Source organism: Staurois parvus, unplaced genomic scaffold (genome assembly GCF_062004578.1).
Source record: "Staurois parvus isolate SC_StPar_1 unplaced genomic scaffold, SC_StPar_1.0 ptg000017l, whole genome shotgun sequence".
Lineage (NCBI taxonomy): Eukaryota > Metazoa > Chordata > Amphibia > Anura > Ranidae > Staurois > Staurois parvus.
Window position 1 is genome coordinate 5,075,562 of NW_028317813.1, and position 22,889 is coordinate 5,098,450.

The window sequence follows — 22,889 nt, forward strand, 5'->3', positions numbered from 1 at the left end:
CAGGGACACAGAATTGTTACTCAGGGACACAGAATTGTTACTCAGGGACAGACACAGAATTGTTACTGAGGGACACAGAATTGTTACTGAGGGACACAGAATTGTTACTGAGGGACACAGAATTGTTACTGAGGGACACAGAATTGTTACTGAGGGACACAGAATTGTTACTCAGGGACAGACACAGAATTGTTACTGAGGGACACAGAATTGTTACTCAGGGACACAGAATTGTTACTCAGGGACACAGAATTGTTACTCAGGGACACAGAATTGTTACTCAGGGACACAGAATTGTTACTCAGGGACAGACACAGAATTGTTACTGAGGGACACAGAATTGTTACTGAGGGACACAGAATTGTTACTGAGGGACACAGAATTGTTACTGAGGGACACAGAATTGTTACTCAGGGACACAGAATTGTTACTCAGGGACAGACACAGAATTGTTACTGAGGGACACAGAATTGTTACTCAGGGACACAGAATTGTTACTCAGGGACACAGAATTGTTACTCAGGGACAGACACAGAATTGTTACTGAGGGACACAGAATTGTTACTCAGGGACACAGAATCGTTGAATTAAAGAGTATGTCAGACAACATGCAGAGGAGTGGCAGAGGAGGCAATGTTTTAGGAGCGAGCAGACGTGGCAGCAGAGGAAGGGGTCGAGGCAGCACTAGTCGCAGCCAGAGGCCAGTGCTCCCGGTGTCATCCAGCGGTCGTGTCTCCACCGACAACCCTGCCGTCATCGATTGGTTGGCTCGGTCGTCTTCCTCTTCCCAGGTCACCTCTGACACCTACAGCCAACGCTCGGTGGGTACGTCAGACACAACCGTTAGTTGGCATGGCCCGGGAGCAAGCCCACTGAAATTACGTGTCCTCTACCTGCCCCTGTCCTTTGGTGTTCCCTCACCAAGCGAAGTATCTCATGCTGTGGGCTCAGCCCCACTGTACAGTGAGGAAGAGCTAACAGAGGGCGGTCAGGAACGGGGGGAGACATCCGCCTCTTCAGCAGCCAGGCGAAGAAGTACTGGCGAGGAGAGTGGCTCGGTAGCCGGTCTAGAGACAGGTCTGTCTCCTGACCCACACGCAGCCGAGGGGGCTAGTAGTGAGGCGGAGACCCTAATTGATGATGATGAGGCTGATCGCACTTGGCAGCCTCGTCGTCATCAGGCTATTGCTTCCGCATCATCAGGAGAAGAGAGTGCCAGCTTGGCAGCGAGCAAAACAGTCGGTGGGTTGCCCAGGAGGCAGCAGGGTCGCAGCAGTGTCAGTGGAGGCAAACGGCCACGGAGTAGAGCACCAGCTCCACTGCAGCCTACTACCACGGCCAGTAGTGGTGCCGATGTGCGCGGAGGAAGTAGCAGTCAGCCAGTGAGGAGTAGCGGGGGCAAAGTTTCCTACTCGGCGGTGTGGCAATTTTTCGTCAAGCCGCCCGAGGAAGTAAACGTAGCCGTATGTCGACTATGTGGCCAGAAAGTCAAGCGTGGCCAGGGGGCCCATGTTGGGACTACAGCGTTGCGGCAGCATATGCAGCGTCGCCATTTGGTGGCCTGGGAAAACCGTGATAAAGATACGGCGGTTCTGCCTGCCTCCTCATGCTGCTGCCAGGTCCAGAGTGTCTCATGGGTCCCTGTACGGCCTCCCATTGCTGCTGTCTCCATCGCCACACTCTGCCATGTGCCACTTTCAGGTCTCCTCACACTGCTGGTGTGTTCCATTTTGTCATAGGATGCTGGCAGATTACGGGCCTCCCATTGCTGCTGCCAGGCCTGTAATCTGCCATGGGCCCCTGTACCGCCTCCTCATGCTGCTGCCAGGTCCAGAGTCTCTCATGGGTCCCTGTACGGCCTCCCGTTGCTGCTGTCTCCATCGCCACACTCTGCCATGTGCCACTTTTAGGTCTCCTCACACTGCTGGTGTGTTCCATTTTGTCATAGGGTGCTGGCAGATTACGGGCCTCCCATTGCTGCTGCCAGGCCTGTAAGCTGCCATGGGCCCCCGTACCGCCTCCTCATGCTGCTGCCAGGTCCAGAATCTCTCATGGGTCCCTGTACGGCCTCCCATTGCTGCTGTCTCCATCGCCACACTCTGCCATGTGCCACTTTCAGGTCTCCTCACACTGCTGGTGTGTTCCATTTTGTCATAGGGTGCTGGCAGATTACGGGCCTCCCATTGCTGCTGCCAGGCCGTAATCTGCCATGGGCCCCCGTACCGCCTCCTCATGCTGCTGCCAGGTCCAGAGTCTCTCATGGGTCCTTGTACGGCCTCCCATTGCTGCTGTCTCTATCGCCACACTCTGCCATGTGCCACTTTCAGGTCTCCTCACACTGCTGGTGTGTTCCATTTTGTCATAGGGTGCTAGCAGATTACGGGCCTCCCATTGCTGCTGCCAGGCCCGTAATCTGCCATGGGCCCCCGTACCGACTCCTCATGCTGCTGCCAGGTCCAGAATCTCTCATGGGTCCCTGTACGGCCTCCCATTGCTGCTGTCTCCATCGCCACACTCTGCCATGTGCCACTTTCAGGTCTCCTCACACTGCTGGTGTGTTCCATTTTGTCATAGGGTGCTGGCAGATTACGGGCCTCCCATTGCTGCTGCCAGGCCGTAATCTGCCATGGGCCCCCGTACCGCCTCCTCATGCTGCTGCCAGGTCCAGAGTCTCTCATGGGTCCTTGTACGGCCTCCCATTGCTGCTGTCTCTATCGCCACACTCTGCCATGTGCCACTTTCAGGTCTCCTCACACTGCTGGTGTGTTCCATTTTGTCATAGGGTGCTAGCAGATTACGGGCCTCCCATTGCTGCTGCCAGGCCCGTAATCTGCCATGGGCCCCCGTACCGACTCCTCATGCTGTGACGTTGCAACAAGGTGGAATTCAACCCTACATATGTTAACCGCCTTTACGAACAGCGAAAGGCCATCACCGATTTCCTGATGTTACAAGCGGATAAAGGTACTCCCCTGTGTAACTTAGATGTCAGCCATTGGCAGCTCATGCGTGACACCTGCCGCTTGCTCAGGCCCTTTGAGGAGGCCACGCTATTCGTGAGTCGGCAGGACTATGGGATGAACGACGTCATTCGTCTGTTGCACGTCCTGGAACAAATGCTGTTAACAATGGCTGGTCAGGGTGCGGTAGACGTGGCGCACAGATCTCAACGCCACATGACCCCTGTGGGGGCAGGACAGGAAGAAGAGGAGGAGGTAGAGGAGGACATTGGTGCTCAGGAATTATTGAGTGAAATGGGTGGTTTTTCCACTCAGCGGACAGGAGTGGAGGAGCAGGAGCATCTGGTAGAGGAGGAGGAGGAGACTGAGGACCCAGACGCACCGTGGCAGTATGCTGTGGAGATGGAGGCAGGGAGTCCCTCGCATTCCTTGGCACAAATGGCCCATAGCATGCTCGGTTGCTTGCGTAGCGACAGCCGAATAATAACCATCAGACAGAGGGATGACTTTTGGCTGTCCACCTTGTTGGACCCTCGCTACCGTTCAAAAATGGTGGCCTTTTTCACACCTGCTGAGAGGGAGGCCAAAATATCGTACTATAAAAACCACCTATGTAGTCAGTTGGTCTCTGCCTTTCTGCACCAACGTCCATCCTCAGACACTGTGGGCCCTGTGCACTCGCGTTCCGCTGCCATGGCAGCAGGGGAGGGGTGGGGTGGTAGGAGCAGTGGCAGCTCCACCAGCAGCAGCTGCCTCAGTCTGCAGTCGATGATGAGTAGCTTTCTTCACCAGCGCAGTGAGGAAACTACTAACCAGCCGCAGCAGCAGCAGCAGCAGCATCAGGTGGACCTGGAGCAGGACCTCAAACAACAGGCTCGGGCCTACTTGGACAGCACCCTGCCAACCGAGGTAGACAATCCCCTTGACTACTGGGCAACGAAACTTGACCTTTGGCCCCAACTAGCTGAATTTGCCCTTGAAAGGCTGTCATGCCCGGCCAGTAGCGTGGCATCGGAGCGCGTGTTTAGTGCGGCAGGAGGTATTGTAACTCCGCGGAGGACACGACTGTCCACCCAAAGTGAGAAGAGACTCACGTTTGTGAAAATGAATCAGGCGTGGATTAGTCTGGATTTCAAACCACCAGTTCCTGACACAACTGACTAAATCCGCCATGAATCATGCCCCAAACATGTTATTATTTTTAACATAGGCCTCTGTATGGCCTTCAATTTAAGCTGCTTACGCTTCGCCACTCTGCCATGGGCCCCTGTACCGCCTCCTCTTGCTGCTGCCAGGTCCAGAGTGCGTCATGGGTCCCTGTACGGCCTCCCATTGCTGCTGACTTCATCGCCAGACTCTGCCATGTGGCACTTTCAGTTCTCCTTACACTGTTGGTGGGTTCCATTTTGTCATAGGGTGCTGGCAGATTACAGGCCTCCCATTGCTGCTGCCAGGCCCGTAATCTGCCATGGGCCCCCGTACCGCCTCCTCATGCTGCTGCCAGGTCCAGAGTGTCTCATGGGTCCCTGTACGGCCTCCCATTGCTGCTGTCTCCATCGCCACACTCTGCCATGTGCCACTTTCAGGTCTCCTCACACTGCTGGTGGGTTCCATTTTTGTCATAGGGTGCTGTATGGCCTCCCATTGCTGCTGCCTCCACCACCACACTGTGGCTCCACACTCTGGTTTTGGCCCCGTGACTGCCCAAATGAGTGAAGTGTGCGGTGATTCTAAGATGGATGGCACTCATCTGCATGTCATACTGACTGACAGTATTATTTCTCTTCCCCAGCAGACTCCAAGGGCATTTAAATTAAAGGTACAGTGTTCTGCACTAATATAAAGGCTCTCTGAAGCCTAGAAACCCTTTTTATAAGTTAAATTCGCATCGAATCGAATTTATTCCTCGAATTCGCCGAATCAGCCGAATCGAATTTTTGAATACTTCGCTCATCTCTAATTACAACCCACACCCAAACATGATTGCCACATCAAACCATAAAATTCTGGTTATTTCAGGCACGCTCCTAATATGGAATTGTTACCTCTGCAGAATCCTATGCTTGCTGGGTTTCAAACATTCTAATATTAAACTCCTTACATCTGAGCTACTTAGTCTTCATTTCAGGATTCAGCTACTTTCACACTGATCCACTGCAAAAACACAGCAAAAATGCATAGGCATTTTTACCGCACTTTTGCTGTGCTTTCTGAGCATTTTTAAAGGACACAGGACTTAAACTAAAAACGCTTCTCAGAGGCATTTTTGAGGCGCTTTTCATTGATTTCAATGGGAAGAGGTGTTTTGGGGGCTTTTTGTTTTAACTCACCAAACATACCCCAAAGATGCTGCAAGCAGTTTTTGCACCTCACCACAAGAGCAACGTGTGAAAACATACATAGATATACATTCACATACACAGGGAAGTGTTTTTCTTGAGCTTTCAGGTGCTTTTTTTTTAACACAAAAACACTTCAAAAACTAATCAATGTGAAAGTAGCCTAAGTGTCAAAGCAACACTGTGGGAGAAGATTGGGGACACATCTCTAGTACACAGGGCAGACATCAGAGATCTCTTAATATCTCCATAAGGTGAATCTATGAGCACTTACCAAGAAGCACATTCCATGCCACTTATAAGGTTGATATACATTAAAAAACAAATGATAAAAATTACAATACATTTCCTCACATCATCACACTCACATACAGTAAACTTACTGTTTATTTAATTAGGACATACAGATATACATAAGCCCTGTTACACTACACATATTGGCTATACCCCACATATGTACAGTTAAGACATACAGATATACTTAAAATCCAGTTCGTTACACATTTTAGAAATCCCCCTCATCTATACATGTGTGGTGGATAGCGAATATGTGTAGTGTAATGGTGTTTATGTATATCTGTGCGTGTGTGGGGGGGGGGGGGATTGCTAAAATTTGTGGCATAGTGGGGTTTATGTATATCTGTACATATGTGGGGGGATAGGTAATATGTGCATTATGACGTTTATGCATATCCTAACTGCACATGTGTGGGGATTGCTAATACGTGTGGCATAATGGGGGATATGCATATACACACACGTGTGGGGGATAGGCAATATATGTATTGTAATGGGGTTTATGTGTATCTGTACAGTATACGTGGGGATTGCTAATATGTGCAGCATAATATGGGGTTTATGTAAATCTGTATGTCCGAATTGTACATGTGTGGGGGATAGGCAATATGTGTACTGTAATGGGACTATATATATATATACATACATATACACACACACACATACATACACAGTTGTGCTCAAAAGTTGGCATACCCTGGCAGAAATTGTGCAAAATTGACATTGATATTGAAAATATGACTGATCATGCCAAAAAATGTGCTTTTCTTGAAGGATGATGATCATATGAAGCCATTTATTATCAAATAGTTGTTTGGCTCCTTTTTTAAATCATAATGATAACAGAAATCACCCAAATGGCCATCATCAGAAGTTTACATACCCTGGAATGTTTGGTAAAGACACACAAGATGACACACACGGGTTAAAATTCCAATTAGAGGTTAATGTCCCACATCTGTAGCTTTTTAAATTGCAATTAGTGTCAGTGAATAGTCAATGAGTTTGTTAGCTCTTACGTGGAAGCACTGACTAGGCTAGATACTGAGCCATGGAGATCAGAAAAGTCCTGCATATAAAATACAGTTCTCTCCCCTGTCAGCTCCTGCACACTGCTTTGCATGGCTGTGCCCTTAGTAAACACAGCCCTTAGTAAAACAGCACACTGTTAACCCTTTCATCACCCCACGTAACCCCTTCCTGCCCAGGGCCATTAGTACAGCATCATTGCTTTTTAAAGCACCAATCATTGTTTTGGTGGCCCTGGGGATGTCATTGACACCAAGTCAGTTCCCCCCAGTGTCAAGATGCCTGCCACAGTCCCGCTATAACTCGCTGATTGCCGCCATTACTAGTAAAAATAAAAATCCAAGTATATATACCGCCATTTGTAAACTCTATGACGTTCACGTAAACCAATAAATTTACACGTATTGGGATTTTGTTTTTTAGCAAAGGCATGTAGCAGAATACATTTTGGCCTAAATTTATGACGAAATTTGATTTTTTAATTTTTTTTTACTGGACATGTTTAATGGCAAAAAGCCAGAAACTTTTTTCTCAAAATTGTTGGGCTTTTTTTCTTTTTTTTTTTTGTAGTGCAAAAACTAAAAAATGCACAGGCGATTAAATATCACCGAAAGAAAGCTCTATTCGTGGGGAAAATAAGGATGTAAATTTCATTTGGGTGCAGTGTTGCATGACCACGCAATTGCCAGTTAAAGTAACAGCGCAGTAATGTAAGAAATGACCTGGTCAGGAAGGGGGGGGGGGGGGGGGAGGGTACAAATCCTCTGGAGGGCAAATGATTAATAAACATGTGTCAAGTGTGTTTTAAAAAACCATACTATTTTAAATTTATACATACAGTCATGGCCAAAAATATTGGCACCCCTGCATTTCTGTCAGATAATGCACCACTTCGCCAAGAACATTGCTGCAATTACAAACGTTTAGGCATTCTCATGTTTAAATTCTTTTGTTTGCCAAATCTGAAACATTCCATGTAAAACCCCAAAAATGGTCTGGACAAAATTATTGACACCCAATTTAATATTTGGTAGCACATCCCTTGGAAAAAATAACTGAAATCATTTGCTTTCTTAAACCATCAATGAGTTTTTTTCTGGAATTTTGGACTACTGTTCTTTTGCCAACTGATCCAAGTCTCTCAGATAGGAAGGGTTCCTTTTCCCAACTACTGTTTTGAGATCATAGCCATGCTAGCATGGGAGTGTGGTGGAAGATGGATTGCTGAGAGGTGTTGTGGTGTAGCCTCTGGAGGGAGCCCCAGAGGAGGGGGGTTCTGCATTGAAGCTGGAGGCCGGAGGCTGAAGAGACGCTGAAAGAGGGAGCTCCACTGCCCTGCAATCCACTGGGGAAGGACAGTCTGCAAAGCTTGGAGAGGAACATGCCCAGCTGGAAGGCCTGAAAGCAGTTCTATGAACAGCTGCAGGTCAAGGACAGTGTGAGTACCTCTACACCCCCAGGGCCTAGAATGGAGAAGTCTGCTGGATGCATGTTCTGGCAAGTCTTCAGGGGACAGTTCATAGCTTACCCAATCCCTTGTCCTGGGATCAGATACCATAACCAGGTGGCCTGGTATTCTGTGCACAAAGGGGGCTAAGTTCCTACGCGTTCTCACGTCGCTAAAAAAAAGCACTCAGTGGACACCAAGCTCCTAGAGGGGGATTATTCTACTAAGGACTGTGATGGTTCCAGCTGGAACACAGTCAAATGTTTGCAGTTTTTTTTTTTTTTTTTAAAGTGTGCTAGAGCAAAAACATCCTCATTCTGCTATTTCTTCAATCAAATTGAGCATCCTGTAACCCCTTTACCCTATCCAAGTTGTTAATCCCTAATAAAAAAAAAAAAAACAAGCCCATGGACTGTTTACGGACTGTGGATGAAAGTATGGAAAATGTGTGTTGCCTGGCTGTGCAGAGCTTAGAGGCATTGAAAAACTCAGTGGCCCTCAAGAGGTTAGTATCACACATATTTGCTATTGTTTTTTAAACAGTTTTATCTTATTTTTCATATGATTTTATTTAGATTAAAGTGATTGTAAAGGCTCAAGGTTTTTTACCTTCATGCATTCTATGCATGAAGGCAAAAAACCTTATGTGTACAGCATTCCCCCAGTCTCCTCAATACTTACCTGAGCCCCATCGAGATCCAGTGATGTGCATGACAGCCTCAGCTGTCCCAGGTCTCTGTCTCCTCATTGGCTAAGACAGCAAGTGGGAGCCATTGGCTACCACTGATGTCAATAACAGCCAGTCAGCCAATGAGGAGAGAGGGGGCAGGGCCAAGCCGCAGCTCCGTGTATGAATGGACACACGGAGCAGTGGGTGCCCCTATAGCAAGCTGCCAACGGGAGGGAGGGGCCAGGAGAGCATGCCAGAGACCCACGAAGAGGAGGATCCAGGCTGCTCTGTGCAAAACCACTACACAAAGCAGGTAAGTATACCATGTTTATTATTTTACAAAAAAAAATAGTGAACCTTTAGTATCGCTTTAAGCTGTATTTGTGGGCACTCAAGTGATATAGGTAACGTAAAGCTGAAGTCCAGGTAAACAGGTAAATAAACAGATGAAATACCTGTATAGGAGATGTTTTACCCGACAAAAAAAAATTTATTTTTGTTTATCCAGTCCTGAAATTTACCCATGTTAAAGCCATTCTAATTTTTAAGGATGACTTACTGACTGGAATGGTAACAGCAAATTGGCGAAAAGCAAATGTGGTACCAATATTCAAAAAAAAGGGCCAAGATATATACTGTACCACCATTGATTTATGAAGAACCGTTCTTGCCAGAGCAACCTGGTAAAATTCCACGTGGAGGTGAGCTGTAATTTGGATAGAGAAAGGTCTGTGGATGCAGCATGTACCTAGATTTTAGTAAGCCATTTGACACAGCACCCCATAAATGCTTAGTTTACAAACTACAGTCTTCTGGCTTTGATATTGTGTGTACCTGTATAGAAACTTGGTTGCAGGAGCACGTCCTGAGGGTGGTGATTAATGGAATATTCTCAGAATGGACTGGAGTTGTGAGCGAGGAGTCCCTGGGCTCTGTCCTGGGACTGATTCCGTTAAATTTGTTCATAAATGATACAGAGGTTGGAATAAATAGTTCATTCCCAGTGTTTGCTGATGATACAAAGCTAAGGGCACTAACATCACAGCAGACTATAGCAACTTTATAGGAAGACCTCAATAAAATAAAGGGATGGGCAGCTAGATGGCAGATGAGGTTTAATACTGATAAATGTAAAGTTATGTACTTGGAAGTTGCAAATATGAATGCAAGTTACTCGCAAGGGTGAGAACCTCTGGGGGAATACAAGATAGAAAATTATCCTAGTAGATCACAAACTCAGCAATAACATATTGCCTAGATGTAGACTAAGCATGCCTTAAAAAGGGTATTTACTCAAGAAATCTATAATTCCTCCACTTTAAGAAACTATGGTCTGGCCACATCTTGAGTATGCTGTCCATTTCTGGTCATCAGTCCTCAAGAGGGATGTGATTTAAGTGGAGAAAGTCTAGGGAAGGGCGACAAAGCTAATAAGGGGACTGGAGGAATTCAGTTATGAGAAATGACTACAAAAATTAAACTTATTCTCCATGGAGAAGAGGGAGGGAGAGAGGATGTGATCACAATATACGAATATTTAAATTGTGATTCTAGCTGGGAGGAAACCTAAGGTCTCTAAAGAAGTTACACAGCCACACAATGAAGTGGACGAGAGACGGTTCCATCTTAAACTGCATATGGGGTTCTTTACAGTTAGAGCAGTAGGGATGCAGAACTCCTTCCACAGTTGGTCGGTTGGTGGTGTCAGAGAGGAGTGTAGATGAATTCAAAATGAGATGTGTTTCTTAGTAAACACAGTGCACAGAGATATGGAAAGTAGCAGTGATGTAAAAACATGCACATTCAGATTTAACTGGATGAACTAATGTCTTTTTTCAACCTTACCAACTATGTGAATATGACTTTTGTACAGCTCTGCCAGACAGAACAAACCTGTCTGGCAGTGCAGGAGACTTTAGTCAGTGAAAATGTTTTGGGATCTCAGGACATGGATTGGGGAAAAAAAAGAGAAAGACAAAAGAACCCAGGCAAAGCATGTGGCAGGCGCAGCACTTGTAGTGCCTTGTGCGCTGTGGCATCAGAAAAATTATGCAATTGCTGTTTCTTTGTTTGATTAGACTGACTTTACTCTGTAATTCCTCCAATGCCGCTCTATGGATGCAGTAGGTTTAAAGAGCACACCGAATACTTTAGTTAACTTCTTTAATAACTTCAATCTTCTTCATATAACACTACTTACAATGGCTTGTTTCGTTTATCTTACAGGGACTTATTTCTTTCATATTACAATGGTTTAATTCGTATTACATTGGGTTGATTTGATAGCTTATCTCGATAGATTCGATAGACTCGTTAGATTATTTCGGTAGATTGATAAATTCGATAGAATCGGTGGAACTACAAGTAACCACACATACAACAGTTTTTACATACATATCTACCTGCATTGCTAAACAACAGAGGAACACACAAGTGCATAAAATACCTATTTGGCCTTCTCTGCCTCCATAAAGCTTTTCTGACTGGAACTTGTCTGTTTCCTCTTCTGTCTGGTGAGCAAGTGTCTCTAGAACAGCAATGGGCAAACTACGGCCCGCGGGCTGTATACGGCCCGGCGGACCTTTTAATCCGGCCCGCGGAGCGTGATACTGTCAGGATGGCTGTCAGGATGTGTGTATGCGGGGCAGCGTGACGAACGTGAGGGGAGCTAGGCTCCTCTCACAGTCCGCCCTGAAGACCGGAACGGCGCGGGAACACGGCGAGAGGAACGCGCGGAGCAAAGGTAAGTAAATTGACACAGGGGGGACTTGGCTTACTACTTGGGGGGGAATAGTACTATGGGGGATAAAATACTATATGAGGGATGAATTAATATGGGGGATGAATTACTATATGGGGGATGAATTACTATATGGGGGATGAATTACTATGCTTACTATGGGGGAATATTACTATACTTACTATGGATGACACATACACATCATTCATCTACTGTTGGTCCGGCCCCCGGGTCCAATATATGAACCCATTGCGGCCCTCAAGTCAAAAAGTTTGGCCACCCCTGCTCTAGAACAATCTAGCAGGGAGTTTTACACAGGCATAAATGTGAAACTGGCTGGGATTGGTTAAGGCTCTGTACAGTGTGAGGCTGGCTGTGATTGGCTCAGCTCTATGCTAACTCTTAAAGGCATATTTTCCTTTTCTGCTTCTGCTAACACAATGAATATATAAATATCATATAACATTCAAAGACATAGATTACAGCAATGATTCTGCTTTTGGCTTTAACATATGTACATATATACTGTACTGAGGTTATTGGCAGGTTTGGTATACACATATATGTGAACCATATTAGCAACCGAGGACTGGTCTTAGCTGGCCAGCTACAAAGCAAGATCCAATTTGCTCTTGCAGGGGAAAAAAAAATTCTTCCTGATCCCCTGAGAGGCAATTGGATATTCCCTGGATCGACTCTACCTATAAATGTTAGTATCCAGTTATATTGTGTGCATCTAGGAAAGAATCCAGGCCTTTTTTAAAGCAATCCACAGAGCTGGCCAGAACCAACTCTTGAGGGAGTCTATTCCACATTTTCACAGCTATTACTGTGAAGAAACCTTTCCATATATGGAGATTAAATATCTTTTCCTCCAGATGTAAAGAGTGCTCCCTTGTCCTCTGTGATGACCTCGGGGTAAATAACTCTACATTGAGTTCACTATATAAACCACTGATGTATTTATACATGTTGATCATATCCCCCCTTAATCTCCTCTTCTCAATTGAGAATAAACGCAGTTCCTCTAATCTTTTAGTGCCCAAAACTGAACTGCATATTCCAGATGAGGTCTTACTAATGATTTGTACAGGGGTAATATGATATCTCTCTCTCTATGGAGTCTATACCTCTTTTAATACAAGAGAGGATTTTGCTCGCTTTAGAAACCACAGCTTGGCATTGCATGCTATTATTAATCTTAGGATCTACTAGAACTCCCAGATCCTTCTCCACCATTGATTCCCCCAGTTGTACCCCCCCTAGTATGTATGATGCATGCATATTCTTAGCCCCCAAAGTGCAGAACCTTACATTTATCAACATTAAACCTCATTTGCCACATAGTTGCTCAATTAAATAGTGCATTGAGGTCGGCTTGTAAATTGGAGACATCCTGTAAGGACGTTATTCCACTGCACAGCTTGATGTCATCTGCAAAGACTGAAATGGAATTTTAAATCCCAGACCCTATATAGTTTATATATATAAAAAAAGTAAGGGCCCTAACACTGAACCTTGGGGTACACCACTAACAACCCTAGACCATTCAGAGTATGAATTATTAACCACTACTCTCTAAATACGATCTTTTTAGCCAGTTTTCTATCCATTTACATACAGATTTTTCCAAGCCTGTAGAATTTACCTTACATTAGCCATGTGTGGGGAACTGTGTCAAACGCTTTTGTAAAATACAAGTATACCATGTCCACCGCCACCCTTCTGTCCAAGGTTCTGTTCACCTCCTCATAAAAAGAAATCAGATTTGTCTGACAACTGTCTTTCATGAATCCATGCGGTCTGTTGCTTAAAATATTTTTTTCCAGCAAGAACTCATCTATGTGGTCTTTTATTAAACTCTCCAGTATCTTCCCAACTATAGAAGTTAAACTAACAGGTCTATAATTGCTTGGTAAAGATTTTGACCCCTTTTTAAATATAGGCACTGCATTGGCCTTACACCAGTCCAGTGGTACTATGCCAGTCATTAAAGAGTCCCTAAAAATTAGAAACAATGGCTTTGAAATGACAGAGCTCAATTCTTTAAGGACCCGTGGGTGTATACCATCCGGCCAGGTGCTTTGTTCACCTTTATTCTGTCTAAATATTTCTGGATCATATCAGTTGTGAGCCAATGTGGATCATCTGGGGCTGTGTCAATACCATGTCCATTGTGGACAAGAGTTCCTCCATGCTCCTTTGTAAACACAGAGCTGAAGAAGGTAATTAATAAATTTGCCTTCTCTGTGTCCCCAGTCACCCACTCTAGATTATTTTGTAAAGGGCCTACATGCTCGGACTGGACCTTTTTACTATTAATATATTTGAAGACTTTTTGGGGGTTTGTTCTGCAATCTGTCGTTCATTTTCAACTTTGACAGCCTTGATTTCCTTTTTACATATTCTGTTATTTTCTTTGTAATGTTTAAATGATGATAGCGTTCCTTCATTTTTATATTTAATAAAAGCTCTTTTATTATTATTTATAGTTTTTTTTCTAACTTTGGCCATAAGCCACATAAGTTTGATTTTTAGTCGTTTAAACTTGTCGCCCATGGGAATATATTTTGGAGAGTGTTCACATACAGTCTTTTTGAAGAACTCCCATTTCTGTGTTGTGTTCATCGATGCCAATATTCCCTCCCAGTCTAAGTCTTGGAGAGCAGCTCTCAGCCTTGGAAAATTAGCTCTCTTAAAGTTGAGCGTTTTATTTTTCCCATGTGTGCTTGTTGTTTACAGCTAACAAATTAAATCATGTCATGGTCACTGCTACCCAGATGTTCTTTTATAAAAGGACATTAATAATAAGCTCTGCATGGTTTGAGATTGCTGGGTTCAGCAGAGCATCATTCTTAGTTGGGGCCTCTATGACCTGTACCATACAATTGTCCTGTAGTAGGTTTATAAATGTTTGCCCTTTAACTGTTCCTGCAGTTAACTACCATTACTCCAGTCAATTTCCAGGTAGTTAAAATCCCCCATTATTATCACTGTCCCAGCCCTTGCAGCTCTTTTGATCTGTGCAAGGAGCTGAGTCTTCACCTCCTCATTAACACTGGGTGGTCTATAACAAACTCCAACGATAACCTTTGTAGTTAGCACCCCCATGTGCAGTTCCACCCTTAATGCTTCAGCCTCATCACACTTTCCATCAACTAGTTACTCTTTCACACTCGCTCTGAGATAACTTCTCTTATACAAACAGACACCAGCCCCTTGGTGGGGTGTCACCCCTATAGCAGGTGTCACCTGGGTAAGATCCGCACCCCCATAGCGATGCCACTGCTTAAGAGTGGAATTTTACAGGCTACAATGGACACTATTTATCCTTAGCCTAATCAAAGGGGTACAGTTAAGAACAGAAATCAAGCTATTTAAATTAAGCGTATTGGGATAAGGAAACAAGGTTTGACCTTCGTGTACAGAATGATGAATTGCAGTGAAAATGTGGACAGCCTTTCACAGGAGCTAGTTTTAGTCAACTAGATTGTTGCATAAAAGAGCTGGATGTGTTTTTGAATGCACAAAATACACGTGTCTATTAGTACTTTTAGGAAATAACACTGTAGGAAGTATACAATTAACTTCTAGGATCAGAAGACCAGAAGACCAATTTGCTGTTAGAGCAAATTGGAGTTTTTTGTCTTTCCTACTGCAGGATTAAGGTTTTGAGGAGCCACAATGTTGTTTTTTTTTTAATTCATTTATTTTTGTGTTTTTGGTTGAACGTGGTGGTCTTTTTTTCAGCCTAACCTTGTAACATAGAAGTACTGGTGCACTAAGAATATTTACATATACAGTTAAATAGAACATTCTTTGCATATGAAATTATCTTTGAACATTTGATGCTGCTGTAGTTACCTCAACATTTGTATAAACAATATTTAAGTATGTCCTGTGACAAAGGATATCCTAAAGACATTAAGAGAACACCATTCATCTTTAAGCTGGAGCACCTAGAAATATTTGTCTTCCTTCCTGAAATGACAGCTCCAGCACACACAGGAAGGTGTCCCAAAGCAGCAGACATGGGGTTCCTGTAAAAAGAGCAGTTCCACATGAACAGTAACCTTCAGTAATTCTGTGTGGTTTATACTGTACCCAAAATAAGTGAAAAACTGAACTCTGGAAACAGTGCCCCAAAGAAAAAAAAAGGCAGGCAAAGGACAGATGATTGCTCATCAGTATTGCGTGTGGTCTTCCTGCAGCTATTTTCTCTTACTGACTTACCATGCTTGTTCTGCAATGTGTCTTTGTGTGGGGGTAGCCATCTTGGTAGAAGCAGGACTATGTTTCTTCAAATGACAGCCTCCAGCAAGGAGAACAGCAAAATCACCAATTTTAATGCTGAGAAGACTAGCAAAGTAGCAGTGCTTTAGTTCTCATACTGCAGATATACAGTCATGAGGTTGTAAAGAAAGAAGTGTCCAGCTATGCTCACATACCAGGAAGTGCTTTGCTATTTTTTTTTTAATGAGAAATTCCAGATAAAAAGGTACATTTTTCACAGTACTGTTTACTCTGTTGAAGCTGAAATTTGGAATTAAAACTACAGGAAAATACTTTAGAGAGTCTTAGTCCTAGAGAAACAAAGGAGATGAACCCACTACTTTGCTGAAGTGGCCTGGAAATACAATTAAAGGTGCATTCAGTGACAGGCCTCTCACCCTACCATGTTATGTTTGGTCAGACTACTGCGTGACTCACCAAGCTTCTGGGCATGGTTCTTCACAGATGACCTGGAGCACACTCAGACTTCCTAGATTCAGAAGCGGAAGCAGCACCTGGTCAAAGCTTAACAGTTCATCAAAGACCAGTCCTGGGTAGAGCAACTGTAAATGGAGATGCCAGATTTCAAGTTTTGTGAACCATCTGAGGTTCATGGGTACTTACCTCCTGCTCTTCCACCAGTGCCCCCAGGAAAGGCCTTGGGTCTTGGTGAGCTGACACAGTCTAATAGTTACCTAGTCAAGGTTTACATCCTGCTGTGGAGCCCTCTGACATGGCAAAAGACAAGGATGCACCACCTCTTGGCCTGGAAGATGGATCTAAGACTCAGCCCTTGAGTTTCTCACATTGCACAGGTAGTCCTAGTTTGGTCTTCAAAATTGCCAGAAACAGCAAGTTCAAATGGAGAGGAGTATAGTGAAGTTGCTCTTTACCCACCTTGTTTAGCAGTGGGTGCAGGCTCCTTTGTTTTCCTTTCCCACAATTCAATGAATTTCCACAATCCCCTTGGTTCCCACAAGCCCCTGGGTGTCTGGCAATGCCCAGGAAATATAAATTTAGCTGGTTGATGCTTGGAATAAACTTCCAGAAGAGGTAGTGAGCCAGTCAACAGTAAATAGCTTCAAACATGCTTGGGACAAGCATACAGTTAATATAAAAAGTCTACACACTCCTGTTAAAATGTCAGGTTTCTGTGATGTAAAAAAATGAGACAAAGAGAAATAATTTCAGAACTTTTTCCACCTTTAATGTGATTTATAAACTGTACAACTCAATTGAAAAACAAACTGAAGTTTTTTAGGGGGGGGAGTAAACATAAAAAGCTAAAATAATGTGGTTGCATGAGTGTGCACAGCTTCTTATTACTGGGGCTGTAGCAGTGTTCAGAATTAAGTAATCACATTTAAAATCAGGTGTAATAGGAGTCAGTACACACCTGCCATCATTTAAAGTGCCTCTGATTAACTCAAAATAGAGTTCAGCTGTTCTAGTAGGTCTTTTCTGACATTTTCTTAGTCACATCCTACAGCAAAAGCCATGGTCTGCAGAGAGCTTCCAAAGCATCAGAGGTATCTCATTGTTAAAAGGTATCAGTCAGGAGAAGGGCACACAAATATTTCCAAGGCATTAGATATACAATGGAACACAGTGAAGACAGTCATCGTCAAGTGAAAAAAATATGGCACAACAGTGCCATTACCAAGAACTGGACGTCCCTCCAAAATTGATGAAAAGACCAGAAGAAAACTAGTCTGGGAGGCTGCCAAAAGGCCTACAGTAACATTAAAAGAGCTGCAGGAATATCTGGCAAGTACTGGTTGTGTGATACATGTGATAATCTCCCATATTCTTCATATGTCTTGGCTGTGGGGTAGACTGGCAAGACAGAAGACTTTTCTTACAAAGAAAAACATCTAAGCCTGGCTACATTTTGCAAAAACACATCTGAAGTCTCCCAAAAGCATGTGGGAAAATATGTTATGGTCTGATGAAACCAAGGTTGAACTTTTTGGCCATAATTCCAAAAGATATGTTTGGCGCAAAAACAACACTGCACATCACCAAAAGAACACCATACCCACAGTGAAGCATGGCGGTGGCAGCATCATGCATTGGGGCTGTTTTTCTTCAGATGGAACCGGGGCCTTAGTCAAAGGTTAGAGGGAATTATGAACAGTTCCAAATACCAGTCAATATTGGCACAAAAACTTCAGGCTTCTGCTAGAAAGCTGAAAATGAACTTCATCTTTCAGCATGACAACGACCCAAAGCATACATCCAACTCAACAAAGAAATGGCTTCACCAGAAGAAGATTAAAGTTTTGGAATGACCCAGACAGAGCCCAGACCTGAATCCAATCTGTGGGTTGATCTGAAGAGGGCTGTGCACAGGAGATGCCCTCTCAATCTGACAGATTTGGAGTGTTTTTGCAAGGAAGAGTGGGCAAATATTGCCAAGTCAAGATGTGTCATGCTGATAAGACTCATACCCAAAAAGGATGAGTGCTGGAATCAAATCAAAAAGGTACTTCAACAAAGTATTAGTTTAAGGATGTGCACACTTATGCAACCATATTATTTTAGTTTTTTATTTTTATTTCTTTCAAACTAAAAGATTTCAGTTTGTTGTTCAACTGAGTTGTATAGTTTATAGATTACATTAAAGGTGGAAAAAGTTCTGAAAAGATTTCTCTTTGTCTCATTTTTTTACATCACAGAAACCTGACATTTTAACAGGGGTGTGTAGACTTTTTCTATCCACTGTAGATCTACACTCAGATAAAAAATGTTAACAAAAAACAAAACTAACCCGCCCCCCCCCCCCAAAAAAAAAAAAACAGAAAAAAAAATGTGCAGACTGCATGGACCACTCAGCCTAATGCACCTGGTGTCTAGTCCTCCATTTTCTCCAGCATGTAGGCAGACAGTTTGGGGTATAATAGCACAGAACTTCAGAAGACCCAGTCACTGCAGAGGGCACTGCTTCAAAGACTCCTAGGGTGCTGAGCCCCTGTGCACTGGTGCTGCACCTACAGCCAGGTGTCCAAACCATTTCATTATATTTTATCAAGTTGTTATGGGGAAAGTTCCACCTTAAAGAAACTCCATATTGAGAGAAGGAGGGATGTGGTCATTGCTGACCTCCTTCTGAAAATGCTCACTGCTTGGCAGTCTCTGGCTTCAATACTTTCTGAGACAATAGGAAATAGGCATGCAGATCAGAAAAGTCAGAATAAAGTTAGAACTCCTAATCGGCATTCTTCCTCTGGGTCAGTGACTCAAAGCATTGAACATATTACATTAGCCAGAAAATTAGCATTTTCAAAGGAAAGTCCAGAAATCACAGCCTCCAAACTTTCTAAACAAAGAGCCATTTTACTCATCTGCAGACTTTAAGGGGGGGGGGGGGGCTGGACTGTAGCCAGAGGGATAGAAAATGTCCCACCATCAGGGGGAGTAAACAATGCCTCAGACTGGTGGTCAGTAGGAGTAAAAAATTACTGGTGGTCAGTAGGAGGGGAAATAGTGCCCCATCATTGGTGTCAGTGGGAGCAATTCCCCCGTCATTGGAGTTTGTGGGAGGAACAATACCCGTTATTGGTGTCATTGGAAGAAATAGTGCCCCATCATTGGTATCAGTGGGAAGAATAGTCCCCCATCATTGGTGTCAGTGGAAGATGTAGTGCGTCATTGTTGGTGTCAGTGGGAAAAATAGTGCCACAAGAACTGGAAAAAGACTACCAAAGGGCTACATCCAGCCTGCGGGACACAGTTTGAAAACCATTGCTCTAAAGGGTTGGTGCATTTTAAATGAGTTTAGAGCAGATGACAGGAGTAGACTGGAGAAAAAAAAATTATTATATGCAGACTCCCTCTCACTAAGATCAGGTAACAGATCTAAGTTCAGCTTCACACAGGAGATGTTTTACCACTCAGAAATGTGAGGTTGAAGTATAACTAAAAGCAAAGGGTTTTTTTGTTTTTAGTTTTGTATAGTTTATCATATTTGTCATGTTTACCATTCCCACTGAAAATGAAAATTAAAAAAAATCCCACATTTTGGATTGTAAAAATGTAATAGAGGGGAAATCTTCTAAAGGGGACACTAGTTCTGGTGACAACCAGGGATTCCCTCACTTTGGAGGGATTTCCTCTCACTTCCTGTTTTGGCTATGAGACAGGAATTTAGGGGAATTCCTCCCAATGGAACACAGATGGAAAAAAAAAAACTGACAGGGGTTATAACCCTCCCTTAGGGCCCTTTTCCACAAGCAGTTTGCTTTTTGATCAGCAAGGGATCTTTGAGCAGATTTCCTGCTGATTGAAGCAGCACAAGTGAATGACAGGTCCACGGCCAAACCCTGCTTTGCACTATGGGCAGCCAGGTGAAACCGGACTCTGCTATCCTATGGGCACACCTGATCGGGGCACCAGTGTGAAAGATCCCTTAATCTGTCCAAAATTAAGAAAAAAGTTTTGCCTTTAGTTCTACTTTAGTCTAGGTCCACACCTAAGCGTTTTGCATTTTGCAGAAACGCAGTACAGTACATTTAACATGATTTCCACGTTCACATCTCCGTTTTTTGGAAAGGGTCAGGGACTTTTTTTTTTAAACACAAAACTTTGCATTTTGGCTCAATGGAGACACTGCAGAAATGCAGGTAGTGCGTTTTTGATGCGCTTTGCGTTTTAATCTGCCCAGCGACAAACTGGCAAAAAAACAAAACAAAAACGCAAACCTGTGCAGAGTGACTGGTCTTGTCTCTGCCTCCTCATGTAATTTTCTTCAGAATGCCTGTAGTGAGTGGACCTGCTGGGTCCCTCTCACAGCATTGCTCTAGCTATGTACTTCACATTTATGTCCTTTGTGGTTATTATAGTGCATTAAGGTATTTTTTTATTTTTAATTTAACAAAAAAAGTAAAACCTGTCGGCTATGTACAACAGTGATGCACAGAAATGTTCATTACCTTCACTTCCGGCAGAACCTGTCCATGCTGTAGGCTCCTCCCTCCTTTAGGTGCCTCCCGAAGCAAGCAGAGTACTAAGGTGGGAACGCTCCTATGCTGAATGGTGTACACAAACAGTGGTGGCAGCACTCCCTTTTTACAGACTGATGGCAGCAGGAGTCTATTATTTCACTGCCCTCAGTTTCTCCTTTGAAATTAGGAAATGACAATGAATTCAGTGGTAGATCAGTGGCATGTAAGCAGGTAAGTGTTGGGGGGGGGGGGGGGGGTAGTCCAGGTAGTCCATCAGAGAATGCATTAAGGTTACAAAAAAAAAGCCATTAAGGCTTCAGAATTATTCAAAATAATATACGGTATTTGAATTAATGTTGTGCTATAGTTTTAACTTTTGAGTGGTGGTAAAAGGGTTAAACCAGAGTTTAGTGTCACTTTAATGTACTGCTTGTCCTGACTCTTAGGTCAAGAGATCTGGAGTGAGATAACAATGTTACTCCAGTGCTGCTCATTGTCCTCCTTGCTAGAGGCCCTGACATGGGGAAGCAAAGTCCTGCCTCTACCAAGATGGCCTCTTCCATAAAGACACTGTGCAGCACAAGAAAGGTCAGCTAGTGATAGGGAAGATCCACTGCAGCAAAACCACAGACAATGTTGGTGACTAGCCCATTGATTTCTACCTGCACTGCTTCCAGAGTTCATTTCCTGCTTCTGACAGGCTGCATCATTTTTTACTATGCCCATTGCTCTACTTTAATAATAGCAACTCTTTTCTCCTGGGTGCACCACAGTGCATTCAGCGTATCCTCCTTCCCATTTAACACCACATCATATTGTCTCTAGACACACATAGTACCTTCTGGTCTTCAGATATCTCCAGTGGCACCAATCTTCTCTAGAGAATGTATAACTGCTGGCCTCTGTCTCAGGAGTACTTCCTGGTTCCTTCAAACTGCAGTCATGTGACCCAATCAGCTGATGTTATTCTCTGTCTCTTATGTTCTGCTCTGCTTCTTTTTGTGACTGCACAGTTGCAGTATAATACGACACAGAGAGATCAAAAACCACTTCCTCTTGTATAATAAAACAAAAACAGAATAGTATCACACTCACATTCAGCAGGGGGGTGCTTTTTTAGTACAAGGGGCACGGTGTATATTTTGCAAAGGCCGAAAAAAATTAGAGGAGAAATACAGCCAAAGCTCATTTGGCTGTACTTCTGTGGGTCACAGGAGTGCAGTATGTTTGCACTCCTGTGACCTGTTTTCAGCCGACAGAGGGCTAAAGTCTTCTATCAACTGATGTCACTCACCAAGTCCAGGCTGGGGAAAGATCATGACCGGGATCCACCCAGGATAGGGTTGCCACCTCATCCCTTTAAAACTGAACACATATTAATGACACAGGTTCTGAGGCTAACTTAATGCACATAAGGCACTAAGTGCGTTTTAAATTACCACCTTATTCATCCCCAGAACCTGTGTAATTACTGTGTTTGCTTTTAAAGGGATGAGGTGGCAACCCTAACCCAGGAGCCTGGACCAGCACCTGGCTCCACCTTTCAGCAATCTGCTGACAGCCTGAGCCAGCCACTCCTGCCCCTTCCACAGTAGGGTTGCCACCTCATCCCTTTAAACCTGAACACATATCAATGCTGCATCGACCTAGGTAGGTGTGATTTAGAGAAAAAATGCCCATAGTTCTCTTTTAAAGTGGAACTATACTCACCTATAGATCCAACAATGTGATAGCCCAGAGCTCCCTGTCCAGCCACTGACATCTTCTCGATCACTGGTCATTTTCATTGGCCGGGCAGGGATGATGTCACTCCCGCGCATGCATGGGAGTTCAGTCAGTCAAAGCATGTCTCTTCTACTTTAAAATTCCTGCGTGTTCGCCCTTTTTTAATTTTTTAGTTAAAGTTTCAATTCAAGTTTTATAAATGAATTAATACAATGTAAAGGTTTTATTATCTAAAACATGTAAAGTAATGCACTTAGCAGAAAAAAAATATGAATGCAAGGTCTTCACCGGATGGAGAACCTCTAGGGGAACCAAAGATGGAAAAGAATCTGGGGGTCCTAGTAGATGACAAGGCTAGCAGACTATTAGTGTGCATTAAAAAGGGTATCTATTCAAGTGATAAAACTATAAGGCTACAAATTTGCAAAACTCTGCTTTGGCCACATCTTGATTATTCCATCCAGTTT

General features: G+C 43.9%; 1 protein-coding gene across 1 annotated transcript in view; it reads right to left on the reverse strand.

The window, feature by feature from the left end:
• Positions 1 to 21,604, reverse strand: part of LOC149473256 (RCC1 and BTB domain-containing protein 2-like) — a 95,308-nt gene extending 73,704 nt beyond the window's left edge. The window contains exon 1 of the mRNA XM_089679119.1: positions 21,536 to 21,604. The gene's annotated coding sequence lies outside the window, so the exon portion shown is untranslated. The remainder of the gene's footprint in view (positions 1 to 21,535) is intronic.
• Between the last annotated feature and the right edge of the window lie 1,285 nt (positions 21,605 to 22,889).